General features: G+C 36.1%; 1 protein-coding gene across 11 annotated transcripts in view; it reads left to right on the top strand.

Moving 5' to 3' along the window:
* THSD7A (thrombospondin type 1 domain containing 7A) overlaps nucleotides 1-17,518 on the top strand; it is a 267,555-nt gene that overhangs the window by 42,728 nt on the left and 207,309 nt on the right. For 8 of the 11 annotated variants that reach the window (XM_038128932.1, XM_038128935.1, XM_038128929.1 and 5 more), the window contains 2 exons: nucleotides 1,825-2,010; nucleotides 3,662-3,791. The exons of 2 other annotated variants lie outside the window; for them this stretch is intronic. The gene's annotated coding sequence lies outside the window, so the exon portion shown is untranslated. The remainder of the gene's footprint in view (nucleotides 1-1,824; nucleotides 2,011-3,661; nucleotides 3,792-17,518) is intronic. One more of the 11 variants, XM_038128931.1, reaches the window with a different exon arrangement.

Genomic DNA, 17,518 nt, shown 5'->3' with positions numbered 1-17,518 from the left:
GTTTTGGGCTTTTTTTTCTTGTTAGAAATAAGAAATAAAAATGAAACAAAATGTTAATGATTGCGTGTTAGAAATTGAAGGTGAAATAGAGCCAGAATGTTCAGGTATTATCATGAGAAAGGGAGGGAGTACTAGTCTTTTTGACTTCTATATACAATATAGAAATAATATAGAAAATAATTGGCACATTATCATAATTACATTCGTGTTCGTGATATCAAGGTCAGACAAAATAATGGTAACAGTAGAGGGATGTCATTTTACTGATTCTGGGAGATATTAATTGAGGTTACAAGAATTTGGTGGTGCTGAAAAGAGGTAAATATCAAACCCAGAGGACCTTCACTGTATGGCATATTCTTTACCATCTGTTTTGGGAATTCCATCTTCAGCCATGGACTGGGAAAGGATGAAAAGTTACATCTCCTTGTTTTCCATTTCACTTCTTTAAAAATGCTGCTTTCAAGTTAATATTATGGCGGCATGTATATATTTTAAATTTGAACTTAAAAATTTGGATTTTTATAACAGAAAAATGTGTTTTCTATTAAGTGTTTATATTTTGAAGCACTGAACTCTTCATTATTCATTCTGGTTCAAATTGTATTTCCTTGGTCATTAATGAAAATCATTACCAGTTTCAGCAATGAGTGTTGGCTGTTTCTCTCTCTTGTCTCTGAAATCTTTTGTAATAAGGGGAACCATTTACTTTGCCCTTTTAGTGGTAAAAAAAAAGAAGTCATTTAAAAGATTTATGCCAGGAGAACATGGAGAGTATTAAATGAGCTTCACGTTGGTTCTAAACCCAATAGATATTTAACTGAACAGTATTAATGGATGTTCAAAGGCATTTTGATTAGTTCATGCAACCAGCTCAACTTCCTAATAGAGGAGCCATGGTGATAAATGTGTTAAAAGAACTATGTTGATTAAGCAGTGTTGCTCTTTTATGCAGTCCCTGGCAGTGTAACAGCATATGAAGTATAAAGTCAAAACTTTACCAGCTGCATCAACACAAGAACATTTTGTTTGGGTTTTATGTAAAACTGTTGTTGTGATAGTTAAAAGATACTGCTTCCTAAGTTATCCAATATCTCATTTTGCTTTAATTAAATTTTCTACATGTTAAATAAATATTGGATGTAAGTTTGAATTGACAGTAAAGTTAGAAAATCAAACAGTGTGTGTGTGTCTTAAATTAAAAATGCAATAATTGTTTTCTGAGTCCAACTGGCTGATCTGATTTAGCTAAAGCTTTGCAAAAATGTCATCTTGATGGACATATGGAGCTGGAAAACATCATCTAATAATTTGTCAAATGCACATATGTGTTTAAGAAGATCTCAGAATGGGAACAGTTTTTGCTTAATGAGAGAAATTTCTGGCTCATTCCTTGATTCATCTGACCTCAGCTGATCTCTCATAACAAAGGGAGCACCACAAGAGAGGTCCAGGGGCCACCCAGCTGCCTTGGGTGTCCCTCACAGTCCCCAGCAGCTATGTAGGGGTGGGCACTGCGCGCTCGAGTCTTAGCCCTTAAAAGATGAAGCAGTGTTTGCTGAAGGAGACCTTTTGTCTGAAAATGAATTGCATGTGTTACAGTGATAGTAAAACAATGGTTTTCCTATGTTATGGAAGTTTTCAATTTTTTTCTTTGTGTTACAGAGCACAATGTCTTCAACAGAGTGTGATCAGTGGCAAATTTATGAAACTGTTTGAATATGGCTATGCTAAATACTTGGTCTTTGATACTGAGAGGTTTTTTAATTTGTTTTAATCTTGTGGGTGGTGTGTAAATGAAAGGAAAATAAATATTTTTTTCAGATCACCCAAGAAAAGTGGGAAAATAGCTGAAATAGCTGGATGTTTCTGTTAAAATGTGTCAGTGCTTGGCTAAAATTATGGCACTTAAACAGATTTACATTTTGAACTATGAAAAAGAAAGCATTTGGGTTCCAGCTGGTAATTAACCCCTACCACTTTTTCCCTGGCCTCAGCTCCTCTGGCAGGGTATGTATTCTGGAGGGAGGACCTAATCTGTCTTTTATCCTCTCTAATTGCTCCTGTAATTGGATGTGTATGTCTGTACCCACTGCAGTGGTTGTGGCCTCATCTTCCGTCTCAGGAAGATGGCATTACTGAATCACATCTGCCACACCTGGCACAAGGATCTCAAGTTTAGAGTGAAAGTGGAATTTTCCTTAAATTTAGAAGGATGTATGGAAAACGAGAAGAAAGGGCATCAAGGGGTTTTGTTGTTCTGTTGATTTATTTTGGTTTTGCCTTTTTTGTTTTGTTCTGTTTTTTCTTTATTTTTGTATTTTTCCCAGTTTCTCTTATTTAGTCTCTGGAGCCTGTGGCACTTGGTGTTGCATCTACACAGAACTGAGTGACATGGCTTTTGGCCATGAGCTGCATCAAGTCTCACTGCAAATATCTGATTACCTCCTGACCAGCAGCTAACCCTGCTCTCCAGCTGCTCAGTGAAGAAGGATATCTCCTATCCAGCCATTAATCAGTGTAATCTGTTACTGGCCTTCTCGCATCAGCCCCATGCCTTCACCACATTCTCACTGCTTTTTTTCCTGCCCTCCCCCTGCCTGTCAGGTACTCTGAGACCTGGGAGCCCTCCCAGCTTCCTGTTGCATTACTTTTCAGTAGCTGGCAGGAAGAATTATATAGTTATCCATGGACATTGCTACAAGATGCATTTAATGAATGGCCAGGCTGTCAAATGTTTGAAAATGATGTAGGAGGAATGTTTCTTGCCAGTTTGAATAAGTATCTGAAATCTGGGATTTGCAGTAAGTGTACAGGTTCTCAGCTGGTCTTGGCAGCAGCTGCCTGCCTGCAAGAGCTCTGGAATGAGAAATTAAGCTGTGGAATGGCCGTGCTTGTAAAAAATGTCAATATTTGCCTGCTGTGTTGCTCACAATTTTTAGTTCTTCTTGTAAAACGTTCCCTAATTAACCACTGGCATGAGATGCTTCATGGGAATTAGATGTCAGATTTTTCAGAAAGAAAGGAAGAAATATTTCTCATCCAGCTGGGAGGAATTGGCAGCTGTGCTCAAAGTCTTGATATTGCTAAGTCAGTTCTTTAACTAAAATGGAGAGTCAAATTAAGGCTTGTGGAAGTTGCATGATAATTTAGTTTGTTTCTTTTTGGTGTGACATGTCTGATATGCAGCTCCTCTGATTCTTTGCTCTGTACTTTTATGTGGGTTTACATAAATATGCTGCTTGAACTGAATCACATTTCTTTTACCCTCACAATTCTCCGTGAAAAATGCAATTAAGCAGCTCATGAAAAATGAGGTATGCTAGTAGGATTTGATTTTGGCCAGTGTTTACAGCACTTAAACCAGTGTATCTTAGGCCTATCCTATGTTGACATAAAAAGCTCACAGAGAAAACTGCTTTATTAAAGGTATACAGCTGCTGTAATGTACATCATCATATGGTTCTCTTACACCCCTTAAGAGCTTTTTCCCTATATACACACCTGCTTTGTGTAAGAGGGAAACTTCTAGGATATTAAGCATGCTCACATTGTGTTAATATTTGAATTTTGGCACCAGAACTGGTATTGACAGTTAGTCCATGCTGCGGCATGCTTCTCATGTTTCTAAAATAGTGTTTTTTCTGTTTTTTAATAATAGGTATTTCAGTGTTGCTCTAAAATGTAAAATAAAGATGGTTGAAAATGATCTCAGGTGGAGTAATTTTCAGTAAGAGAAAAGTCTGGGGACAGCAGAAAGCCTGATATAGGGTCATTCCTGCCAGATACAAGTAAGTATTGTAGTGAGATTCTCATGGATAATACTTTTACAGAAATAGGATATTTTGTAGCAGCTACAAAATTAAGACTTCAAAAATGAAGGAAATGGGCAAAATCAAAACTACTGCTTTGCTTCCTTCATCTGCATACACAGGTTGTCAGTATTCTAATGCATGGTAGAAGTATGATTCCCTATTTTCTGAGGAAAAGGGCTTCCATGTGCCTGGAAGTAGTAAAGTAGCCCTCTGGAACTGGCTTTTCAGGATCGATGGCTCTTAATGAATAAATTGATACTTCTCATTGCTCTGTTTCTTAGTGTTTATTATATGCATAATGTTTAGAGAATATGTGGACGTAATAAGTAACATCGTTATTAATAGTCACATATTAATTATTAAAATATTATATAACAATACTGCAATATTTAAGAAGTGTGTCGTAAACTACATAGGCTAGCTGAAAAATAAGTGGTCTTGAAACTTGGAAGCTGTTTCTAAGAATGTGTGATGACTTGCAGATTTTTTAATGAATTATTTGAAACCATCTTTGTTTACTCAGAGATGTGTCTGGATTAGTAAAGATGTGCAACACATTAAAATAAATTTCTAAATTATTTTCTATGTAAAAGGTTTAGAACAAGAAAGATTTCTCTTGCATTCCATTTGCACCACTTTTTATGTTTTGAATAACAATTTCAGATACAAAGTGACTCCTCAGAAATACCGTAAAATGAGAAAAGCTTAAGGGCAAGTTGTGCTGTTAGTGAGTGATGATACTTCTATCTAGCAGTTCAGTTGGCTTGAATAATACAAGGTTTATGTGATTTATTATCTTACTGCGCTGAAGTAGTCTACTAATACAAATGTTTCCATTTAAAAAGAAAGTGAACTTGCTAAATGGAAAAGATAATGTTTTATTAATTTTTCTTCTTGGTTTTATATTCTTGTGCCCTGCAGCTCTAGTGCAGCTGCTGTAAGTGCAAATGCAAATACCAACTTGCTTAATGGGGTAATTAAAGGCAGTGGAGGAAAGTTATGTAATGGATACTCACTAAGTGTAAAATGTATTCAAGCCATTCCATATGATATTTTAAACAGTGGAATTGTCTCCTGAGGTTGGAAAGGCATTGTATATTGCTTGTGAAATAGTTATTTTTTTCTGAAATTGAATGTAAAAAAAGTAAAAGGCTCTTCCTAATTCAAAAGAATCTAAATTATTTTTGTTCATTTTACTCGAGTAGGGTAATTTGACATTTTTTCCCCATTATTAACACAGCTTCCCAATATAGTTAAAAAACAGTGTATTGAAATCCTGGCTAGCAGCTACATTATTAAGAAGACCATCATGGCAAAACAATTTTCAGGAAAAATGCTTTGTCTTCAGGTTATGTCCATCGTTGCACATCTTTGTGTAACTGAATGCAACTGAGGAGGACTCCAAGGACACAGAGCATTGTGTTGTTTAGCAGGGGAAACAAAAGCTGTTTAACATGTTCAGAAATCTGTGATTAGATAATTGAAGACTTTTGTTTTCAAAACTACTGGGTTTTGAAACTGGACTTTGTCTTTTCAAAACTACTGTGCAATATTTTGAGACAGCTTCCAGTACACTGCACTTCACAAATCTTTCCAAAGACATAGTATTTGGCTTACTCACTAGAATTGTTTCCTTTAGTAGCAAAGTGTAAAAATGAAGTGTAATTCACAGTGTAACCATAGTGATAAAGTTATAAATATATAGGATTCAGTGTATATTTGAGATTTTGTAAATTTCAAAGAACACTGCATAAACTGGCTCTGCTATTAAATGAATGTATATGGAACTACAATGTATTTTGAATGAATTGAATAAAAGTTTGGACAAAATATGTAGTATGGCCTCACACTGAACCAAGGGAAGTTTAGATTGCATATTAGGAAAAACGTTTTTCATGGAATGTAGGTGTCAGTCATTAGAGCAGGCTGACCAGGGACCTGGATGAGTTGCCATCCCTGAAGGTGTTCAAGAGATGTGCAGTTGTGGCATTTAGGGACATGACCTAGTGGTTGTCTTGGCCATGTTAACAGTTAGACTCCATGGTCATAAAGATTTCTTCAGCCTAAATAATTCCCTGATTCTCTTATGAAGTGTTAGATTATGATACTGGAAGCCTTGGAATGGGTGCTCCCATGGCATATGAAACTTGGTTTTTTTTGCCTTAGGCAGGATCCAGTTTGAAATGTTTCAATCCTGAGCTAACAATATCAGTGTCACTCAGTTTTTCTCCTCCTTCCTGTCCTCAAACCACTCTGCTGTCCAAGTCTGTCTTTTCTAACTCCTAACCTAATATTCTAGTCCGGAAATTTATTTTTACCACCTTCCATCATGTGTGTTTATGGAGACAGTGTGGGAACAAAGGGAATCTGCTCCAGGTCTGCCTTGCAGTGACAGAATTAAGTGCCAGGAAGGTCCCTGCTTGGCTGCTGCAGCAATGCTTCTCATGCTGGCAGAATTGCACCTGTGTAAGGAGTCTCATACAGAACATGGAGTGCAGTTGGTGTAATGAAACCTTTGACTGATGTGACTGATGTTCTGTGATTACTGCCTCTGCTAGGAATTCCATGACTTGTGATTCTTAAACTTTTATTAGAATTCTAAGAGTACTTTTCTTGTTTTGAGTAGGTCAAAAGGTGCCAGACATTCTCTGCTTGCCAAACTTCCAACTTTTCTATCTTGAAAAAGTATTACTATAGTAATTTGTAGGGAGTTAATTGGCAGATATTTATTTGTTAAATTGTGGGTATTCTGGTTTTTTGTTTGTTTGTTTGAACTTACTTTTTATTACCCACTTCATAAATAGAACCCAGGGAAAACAAACCCAAAATGATGACCACAAGAATTACCCGAAGGAATATGTTTGGTTGCAGAATAGCTAGATTAAATTAGTAAAAATCAACAAGAATAGACTTTTTCAATTGAAATTGTTAATATCAAGTACAGGCATAACTCTTATTAGCTAAATATTTAAGACTGACATTTTAACTGCAAAGGTTTTTATATACATTACAGAAACATTCCAAAATACGTAATTTTATTTTTGTGGAGTCTCTAATAATTGTATTTTGTTACAGCAGGAAAAATAGGATTGTGGTTTTCTCTTTCTCTTGGAGGATGCAATCAGTTGGTAGATTTTAGTGCTGATACATTTCTTACTCTTCTGTTTCATGTGCTTTTCTCAGCTATCATGGAAAATTTAACATTGCTTTTGTCTGTTCTCCTTCATGAATGCAGAAGGTAGAACTTCATTTCATTAAAAAAAAAGTCTTTCTGCAGAGTTTTTGTTTTGTAAGTATTTCCTGCTTACCTAATATATTTATTGATATGATTCCTCCATTTCAATGGAGTTGCTAGTTAAAATGTTACATTAATATTAAAAACTGTGGTTCACTGTGTCCACTTGATAATTTTTCTAGGTTTGCTTGTTTACTTATTTTTTTCAGCATTTCTCTTCTGGAGTTTGGTTGAGGGCTTCTGCTGGAGCTGAAATAAAGCTTTTTGAAAATCTGTTATAAAAATATTATTTCTATAGTCTAAAATCTCATCTCCTGTAAGACTGCAAGATAGAGTCTTTTGGAGTCTGTAAGATGAGAGTCTAACAGTAGTGACTCACAAAGACACTTGCTGTCATTAATCCACAGTGATGGACTACATACGCACCTTGTCTGGTATTATTTTCACCTGGATGCTCTTAAAATTATGTCACACTGTGATTATATTAAAGTTATGTGATTTTGAATGAATGTCAAAAATCTGATTGGTATAGATAATTTTGTTTAATGTATAGATAGTTAATGTGTATCTGATTTGTGACCATTTTTTGTCATGCATAATGTTAGATACTGCAGTTGAAATGTTCCCAAAGTGGAATTTTTTTTCTTGTCTTCTTTTATTTTTAATTTCTTACTTTTAGGCCTTTACAGAGCTGAGTTCCTCTTTGACAGTGTGGAGGTGGGGTTACTGTGTACCTGGAGTTGTCCCTGCCTGCAGCCAGGGAGAGGATTCCCCTGTGTTCTGTGGGTGCTGTTGTTGCCACCACTGTGTATTGAGCACTGGGGGCTCTTAGCAGCACCTACTTCTGTGCTGGCTGGCTCTTTGTAGCACTTTTCCTAAGACCCCTGTGAATCCTACGGGGCAAAAAATTACACAAGATTATTGTCACTTTGAGTCTACCGTATTGAGGGTTTAAGGTTTTTAAATTCTTTTTGTGTTTGTACTTCATCTCTGAACTCTGCACGCTTGTCCACAGGATTGACTGCTAACAATTTCAACTCCATCAACTCTATCAGGGACACCTTCCACAAGACCAAGCTGCTCAGAGCCCCATCCAACCCGGCCTTGAACACTCTTAGGGATGGGTGTCCACAACTTCTCTGGACAATTTGTTCCAGTGTCTTACCATCCTCAAACATTTTTTTTCCCCTAATATCTAATCTAAACCTATTCTCACTTTGAAATAATTCCCCCTTGCTCTGTCACATTTTACTCACGTAAATAGTCTCTCTCTAACTTCCCAGTGGGCTCTCTTCAAGTACTGGAAGTCTGCAATTAGATCACCCCAAAACTTTGTCTTTTCCAGGCTCAATAATCCAAATTCTCTCAGTCTTTCCTCATAGTAGAGGTGCTCCATCCCTTCAATCATCTTGGTGGCATCCTCTGGACTCCCTCCAACTGGTCCCTGTCCTTCCTGTGCTGGGACCCCAGAGCTGATTCAGCACTGTGGGTGGGGTGTCACCAGGGCAGAGCAGAAGGGCAGCATCTTCTCCCCTGCCCTGCTGCCCATGGTGCTCTGGATGCAGCCCAGGCCATGCTTGGCTTTCTGGGCTGTGAGTGCAAATATCTGGGTCAAGTCCAGCTTCTTATCCAGCAGCACCCCCAAGTCCTCCTCATCAGGGCTGCTCTCAACCTGCTTATCTCCCAGCCTGTGTTGATACTGTGGGTTGCCCCCACCCAGATGCTGAAACTTACATTTGGTCTAGTTAAACCTCAATTTCATGTATTTTATACCCTATTTTATACCCCATTTTATACGTGTTATATATACCCTCTAAGGTATTTTAATGTTATCTGATAAAGATGAGTAGCCAGGCTTTGATAAGACATGGGAAGTGCCTAGTGGAATTCTAAATAGAAATTTACTATCTGTCTAGAAGTGAGAAATAAAAAAACTGATTAAGGAATGTGTATCAACTGGATTGAAAAATCTGGTGTTGGTCACACTGAAAAAAAACCCCAAACCTGGGATCATTGTTGAATTGTGTTATGTGGTACAGACCTGTTTTAGGAAACAGAGGTATTTTATATTTTACATAATAGGCTGACTTTAATTTTCAAAATCAGTGCCCATGAAATTTTCAGTTGATAACTTGTTTTTTAGCATTGCAGAATAATCTGGACTGCTAATATGGATTTATACAGGTAAAGTATGATTTGGTCTAACAAAGTCAAAATGATGCCTCTAGAAACAAGAAGTGCAGGCCTTATTTTCAGAGAGCTCCTGAATTCTTGACTGAGGAAAACAGTGACTCTAGAGAGGGCTTAGGGAGTTGGAGAAGAAAAAGGAACTCCTCAAAAGCAACCAGTTTGACAAATATTAATTCAATCTCTGGCTGTGAAATAGTACAGGAAAGACTAAAAGTCAGCATTTAGTAGAAAGACTAAAAGACATGTTTTAATCTGTGAAATCAATACTGGAAGTATTCTCAGTGATTGATGTTGATAGTTTAAAAGCTTGCAGAAGAGCGGGAGAAGATGTAGAAAAATATCACATAAATATTGCTTGAGGAAACTGCAAAACCCCCTGTTTATTTTATTGATAGCAATCTTTCATATTACTTGGTATAAGAGACATAAATTCCTTCAAACGGGGAATAAATATTGGGGGCTAAAAATATTCTGTTAAAACAAGTGTGTTTTTGAAAATTGGAATGGATCACATGTAGTGATATGGAAATACCGGGGGGAGTTTAAAGTTTGGTAATAACCAAGCAAAATCTGGTGGTCCAGTAAATCCTAGGAACATGTGAAACATTTTTTGCAGGTAGTCAGAGATGTGGTGTGAGGAGTACAAATTCCTCTGTGTAGTAGTGGACACAGATAAGCTAGGTTGGGATTTGATAATTCCAAGGCTGAGCTGAGATTCTGTAGCTCCATAATTTTAATTTCGTAAATCTCTTCTTTTGGTGAAGAGTTTGATTTTTAAATTATTTAAATAGTAATGATTTCAGTTTGTTTCCTTTTTAAATAGTTGATGGAGTTTATTTTGGAGGGGAGTGTTTTATAAAAGTTATAGGCCAGCTTTTGGTGGTAAGGAGAGTTCCATCGCTGACAAATATCTTGGGTTATGCACTTTGGTTGTGATCAAATGGGGGAACTTTAGGTATGATGACAATAACTTCAATTAATACAATAAAAATCATTGCCTTGCTGGGTGATAACATACACATATTATCCCATAGAGCTCAACCTTAAACTCTCAAACCTACATTCCAGCCTGCCTTCAGAGCATTTTTCTTGACTGTGGCAGCCGTGTTTTTCTGCTTTTGATTATTGTTGGCAGGTTGCAGAGGCTCTTCTCCTCTGCCTAGCCAGATCTCTACAGTTGTCTGTCATACTGGAAGCATAGGAAAACTTCAAGATGACCTGCGAGCTATTACATGTTTATGGTCCAAATTTCCTAAATGTTTCTTGGTCCAAAACAGTGATTGGCTGGAAGGAAAGGTTATGAAAAGCATGAGAACAGGGAATAGAGTGCTTTATGAATGGAGGTGCTGAATAACTGTCATTACCATATAAATAGGATTTTTTTATTGTTACAGAAGGAAGGAACATACTCCAAATCTGGAAGCCAGATAACATGGGTCTAATCTAATTTAGGTGTCTGTAGCTGAGTTTGTAATATGGCACTTCTTCTATATTCAAAGTGTATTTTGATATTTTAAGGTAAGGTTCTTGTGACTGCTTTTAGAAATATGCTTCCAGGCAAGATAAATTGTATCATATTGACTAGGTCTTTATTGACTGTAATGAAATATAGATGAAATGTAGTTAACAACAATGGACACTGATGAATCCTATTCAAGATATGTATTCAGAACACCACAGGCAGTGCAATATTGCACATTTCCATCAAAAATGCATGCATTTCTGAAATAGTTGTGAGAAAATTATACCCATTCTTCCCAGCCTAACAGTGTGAAAGTTCATGTACTTGATTAATAGAGAAAAAGAAATCAAATGCATTGTATGGTTGACTGATTTATGCTGAAAATACTCTTTATCTTTGAACTTTCAGATTGCAGGTCAGACTGGATTGTGTAACTTTTGTTTCAGAACATTCTGTGCAGATGTGATTGAACAGATATGTGAAGAAAAGAGTTCTTTCAAACAAAAGCTGAGCAGATTTCTTTAGCCATTTTCTATTCTGGATACAATAATGAAGGCTTGAGAAGCAACCCCAGTCCTAATAAACTGCACTAAGCTTTTAACTGGTATTTTGGAGGGAGAGGAGGTAAGTTCTGAGGAGTGGTTTGGACCTGTCTTCCTCGACTTTCTCCCCTTCAGAAGTATTTTGCCCAAGCTTCCTTTTTGCATTTGTTCATGTACCCTTCCACACAGATGTTGAAGTTTATTTATATATTTCAAAGAAATAATTTTACAGGAAGTACAAGTATTTTAAAGTGACTGCCAACATACTCAGGTTAAACTAGGCATTGTTCTTTTAATCTTGGGTAAAGTTGTTTGATTAAATAGTGAACTTCTAAAAGCCTTTTATTGTTTTTCATTGTTAATGTAGCTTGGGTATTGACATTTAATGAGTTTATACCTTTTAATGAGAATATTGAGATCTTTGGTATGAGTTGAAGTGTTAATACCACGAATCTGCAATTTATTTTAATAATAGAGCTTTGGTGACTTAGTTAAAATCAGCAATGGGATGCTGCCAGGAACACTGTGTTTTTGCATCAGCTGGCAAGTAGGCCTCTATATCACCTAAAGTTTTTAGTCAACACATTTCAAATTTAAGAGAAATTATTAAAATGCATGGAGGAAAATCTTACAATGTCCATCCTGGTCAGTCTTGAAACAAGGAAAGGAATGTTTTCTTCTTTATAATAATATTGAAATATCGAAGCATCTGTGTTCTTTCCAATTTTGTGGAGAATTTAACTCTTAATAAAGTTCAAAATGCAGGACTGAAGCAGTTGAAAGAGTATTTATTCATGAAAAATACAAGGTATAACATCAATGGACCAGTTGTGGTAGCTTTAAAATGTTCATGGTAGGAGGTGAAACAGACAACTTTAGAATTCAAGAATAATAATTTCTGTTGATTTCTACTCTTTTGTTGAATAGAATAAAAGGATGTGAGCCCCAAGTGATCTGGCATGTATTGACCACTTGTATTTCTTCTGCTGTTTTGAACTATTCATTTTAACACCTTGAGCTAATTGGATGTGTGAGATGCTATAATTAATTTGACAATTTAGATAGGTTTACTGTTATGTCAGAGAGTAAAGGAAACTTCTTAAGTGCTGTGTTGTGGTATGTATCCTCCTGACCCATGGAAATTCCATGGAAATACTGTTTTGAAAGCTTAAGAGCTTTGATAATGCTTCTTGTTAATGAATCAGCTCATGTTTGTATTCAGAACAGTAACTGGGAGTGGAAAAGGTATCCTTTTTCGTAATTAAAAGTGCTCAAATGCTGGAGTTTGATGTGATTTCTTAGTTGTTCTGTTCCTGCTTTTATGCAGTTTCTGTTGGAATTTGCAAGGCCAATCACTTATTCCAAATTCTACAGGAGTGCTGAGTCCTGAAACTTTGCTTGCTGCAGGTACTGGTAACACATATACATGTGCACAGAAGGGGATTTGGGACTAGATTTGCGCGCTGAAATGTAGCACCATTATCTCCCTCAACAGCTCTCAAGTATTCAACCTCCCTTTACAAATGAATAGATGTTTAGTCATTAAAAGGGAGGTGTCCTGTTGTGTACTTTGGCACAAATTTTCATCCTGTCTGTGTATGGAAGTTTGGAAGAGTTGAAGAGTTTAGCAAACAACCAGAGCTGCCAAGAGCTTTGTGCTTCCTGGGACATGAGTGCACCTGGCAGCTTTGAGGACGTGGCTGAGGTGGCCCATGCTCAGCCTGCAGGTGTGTTCTTGCCCTGCTGGGGATATTCTGGTTGCTGTAGAGATCTGCTCCTGGTGCAGTGCTGACCTCAGGTGCTGACCAAGGCGTGCTGCCTGGTGGTGTCACATGCCCCATCACCCTCAGATGCTGATGCCCTAAAAGCCATCACAAGTGCCTTCCTCCCCAGCATCTCCCTCAGTGGCCAGGCAAGCACAGTGCCCACCACGCTACCACCCTTCCTCACAAATGACTGTCAGAAAATTATGCTTTCAAGCACTGTATTTATAAACACATATGTAAAGTTGTTAAATATTCATAAGGTAAGTTAGTTTTTGGTAATAACTGGAATTGGTAATTAATTTAGAAAAGTAGAATGAAGGCCTAATGGAGGTGGAGCATATATTTTTGCAAGGATTAAACTAAAAACTTAACTGAAAGATGCAAGGAAGTTTAAACAAACAAAGGAAGATAGTTCTGTTGACGTTTTATTGTATAATCCAAATTACTGTCTTCATGTTATATCTGTAATATGTTTGAAATTATTCTTGCAAGCTTTTGTTTTGTTTTGCTAGTTTTAGAAGTAAGGCAGGTACACTGAAGGACAAGGAAATAGTAAATTCCAGCTTTTATCTGCCTTCATACAGTGATTGAGAATGCTACTTCTGAGTAGATTTATAGAAGCTTCCACTTTATAGAAGTATCCCATTCAGATAATATTTCTTTTTGTTGGTTTTTCAGTGATTATTCTTGGCTTCCATGTCTGCCAAATAGCCTCTCTGAGGAGCCTACATATAGAAAACATTAATTTATATATAAATGCAGGGAAATAACCAGGAAAATGAAATAATAAATAAATCTTCTTGCAATACAAGGTGAATTACAAAGTAGCTTTAGAGGTATTTGTTATACATATCCAGTCTGCAATTAATCTCTGACCTCTCCTGTACAGCTAAATATTTTCTGTTGTAAGGTCTACTGTATGGGTAGAAAAATATGTATTTAAGTTAAACGTTATCTTATTTTTTTCTTGTGGTAATATTTAGTGGCTTCTCTTTGTAGTTCATGTTAGTGTCATTCTTTTTTTCTGTTTTTCTGTATGAAACAAGATCCTGCACACAGTTTGATAACTGAATCTTAAGGAGAAGCATGTCCATGAGTGCTAGCAATGAAATTAAATCTTTATCACTTTCAGTATGTAGTTTGCTTGGATATAAATTAATTAAAGCACTGTGTAATTCTGTAGGACTTTTGGTTTGTGGATAGTAAATCCATCTCTGTATTTTTTTATCTGTCTTCTGTGTTACAGTGATTCCTTGACTTGGTGCTCATATATTTTTTTTCAGTAGAATCATAGAAGTCAGGACTACAAATAGACATTCCATCACTAGCAAGAAATCTGTATGGATTTTGATTTCTTTTTAGTGTTATTTTTTTCCCAGTACCTCTTTCAATAAATAGTCTGATAATATGTTCCTCTTTTGCTTTTATCTGTAATTTGGAGTGTCAGTCTGTCTTTTCAGGATGAGAGCATGTGTTCCATTAACTTTCATGCCTTCCTGGCAGTCTTGATAATGAAATAATAGATGTTGAAATAACAATGCGAGATAAGTATGAGAACTCTCCAGGAGCACATTGTACTAACATAATGACATACTTGTTACTTGAACTCTCTGATATTTTTCTTACACTGTAAACTAAAAAAAAAACCCAAACAACAAACTCTTGGTAGAATGATGGAGTTACATGAATCCATTTTAATGTACATATGCTCTCACATATTAATGAGAATGTTTATAAGTTTTATAGAGAAGCTATAACTTGTCATAATATTACAACTTATAATTAGGAGTTAATAAGAGTTTCAAGCACTTAATAGAGTCAATTTTGCAGTTATCTATAGCTTAGAACTCACATTTTGCATAACAAAATTTGCCTAAAATACCTTTAGTGACCTTGACTGGGAGATTTCGCAACAGTGCATTTGGATTTATTCCAAATTCTATTATTATCTTGAAAACAGTAGAAGCTACTCATATATGAATTTCTTAAACAGTAATCTACAGTTTCAAATGAGTTAAGGCTGAAACATTACTAATATGATTTCACTGTGGTCAGAATTCTTAAGATGCTTTGTTAGAATAACTAGAAACCGTGGATTTACAAACAGTCTATCTTTATACAGGTATCCTCAGTCAACATAAACTTTATTGTAGTGCAAAATCATGGATTCTGAGCAGCAGCACTGACTGGTACAAGACATTTGTCTTTTCTGTGGAATCTCATTCCTGAGCAACTACCAGCACTGCTTAACATCTTTTTTCTGTCTTCAGGCTTTTCTTACCATAACATCGATCTATTTTTTTAGCTCAAGACAGCATTTTAATAACCAGGCCAGTCCTCTGTTCTAAAATTAAATAAATAAATGCATTAAAAAGGCAACCTTTGGACAACCTTTTTGGTTGTTATTTTTTGGGTTTTTTTGTTTTTTTTGTTTGTTTGTTTGTTTGGTTTTTTTTCTACAGAAGATGTTTGAAACCTGAACTTCCACAATGCACTTTGGAATCAACACTGTTGATTTTGCATAGGTTATACCTGCTGAAAAGAAATGAAGTACAGGTCCAAAAAGTAAATCTTCTGAGTATTAGATTTCAGAAAGAAAATATCTGAAGTATGTTCAGATACTGATCTTGCCAGTAATTGAACATTATTTACATTCTTTTATTCTTCAGAGTGTACTGTAAAACTCACAAAATTTTAAAATGCTCTGATGGCAAGTAAGAAGCAGTCAGCCTCTTTAGTCAAAATATCCAAAAATAACCAATAATATAACCAATATATGAGGTGTCCTACAAAAATAATGTTATTTCAACTATTGTTTTTGTTAATTTTTCCTCATTGTCTCTTTCTTTTCAGATGATCTATTATTTTTTGGTAAAAGTAAATTCTAGGGTCTTATCAAACTGAAAGCATTGAGATATGATCGTGGATCAGTTCACTTTACTATAACACAGCTTTTCTGTTGCGGATTTATTTGTGCATATTTACTTGAGCTTGCTGGGTATTAGAGCCAATATCTAAGCAGTCTACTTAAACATAACATGTTCACTTCATCCTGGAGAAAATAGGTCAATAGGTCTGACATATACTGTGACTTCATTAAATTAGAATTCTATCTTTCTGCTGCCAACAGATTGATGACAAATTTAACTTGAAAATACTTTGGGTTCATCACCTTTGCTAATGTTGGGAGAGCAGCTTCAGTTTCAAGCTTATTGTAAAAGACAAGAATTGTGTTTTGTGCATTTATCTAGTTGTGTTACATTAAATGAAAAAAGGGGCTTGCTCTGCTTTACTTTAGAAAATGTATTGTGTGTGTGTCAGGTTCTGTTGTTTATCCTCCTAAGAGTTAAGTGTTGTCCATTGGGGTCAGATTGCTGCCAGGGTAGTATAACCCTTCACCAGAGGCATAGGTGAAATACATAGAAATGCATAGGAAAGATGTCTTTAGCTGGGGAGAACTGTAAGGAATCTATGTAAGTGTTGTGAAGTCCTGCTTTATAAAACACAGCAACTTCTCTGATTATTATTCTCTTCCTGTCTTAGTGCAATAGTGAATGAAAAACAGAAGGTAGAAGCTAGAGCTGGGCAAGAATCACCCACACGTTGGTCTGAATGATCTGGGAGCTTTCATCTTGGTTTGGCCACAATGGTTGGCTTATTTGTAAAGGGGCAAACCTTTGTGGCTGTACTATGAAGAAATGTACTGTCAGCTCTAATGAAAACTATTGCTCTCAGAAATTACACAGAATGACTGTAATAAAAACACTTCATGTCAGAGTATGAAAATATTGCTTATTTGTGCTGAAAATAATCATATTCCAGATGTTTTATAATCATACCAAACATTATACTTACTTCTGTGTACTGAAAATAACTGCTTGACAACATATTTTGTAGATAAGTACATAGTAAACCTTGCTTCTCTTTCCCCCATGGTGTATCACAGATGGAGTAAATGGGGCTGTAACTCCCCTGGGTTCTTAGAAATGCACTGCCTTCATTCAGATGCTGTAGCTGCATCATTACCTTGCTACTAAAACTGTCCGACTCAGTCTGGCATACCGGATGCAAAGCCCTTCTAGATTAAACTGACAGCTTTGCTTAAAATCTCTTTATGGATTGTTAATCACCAAAACAGAGGCTATTCTGCAAATATTTACTGGGCTGCAAGTGTTCTTATGGCTGGATAATCTGGTAGATTTGAAAGGCAATGGTGAGCAGCTATTGTGAATTGGTGAGCAGCTCTTCTGAATGAAGAGCCACATAAAATACCAAAGTAGTAGCTATAACTGGAGTTTTGACTTATCTAATTCAAATTCTTGTCTTTCAGCTTGGAATAAGTCTCTCCCTGAAGTTCAAGGAAAGATTTCAGGATTTATTCTTAGAAGGATAATTTTTAAATGACAAGAGAGAGGATTGAAGTGAATGAAAGCTTTGTTTAGAAACACTTTGAATGTGTTGAATTTCCTTTTTTTTTATGGTGTATGTTGAAACACAGAATGCAGTTG

The sequence above is a fragment of the Motacilla alba genome, chromosome 2 (genome assembly GCF_015832195.1).
Source record: "Motacilla alba alba isolate MOTALB_02 chromosome 2, Motacilla_alba_V1.0_pri, whole genome shotgun sequence".
Classification (NCBI taxonomy): domain Eukaryota; kingdom Metazoa; phylum Chordata; class Aves; order Passeriformes; family Motacillidae; genus Motacilla; species Motacilla alba.
Note: the sequence above shows the minus strand (reverse complement) of the source record. Positions and strands in the feature narration are given on the sequence as shown.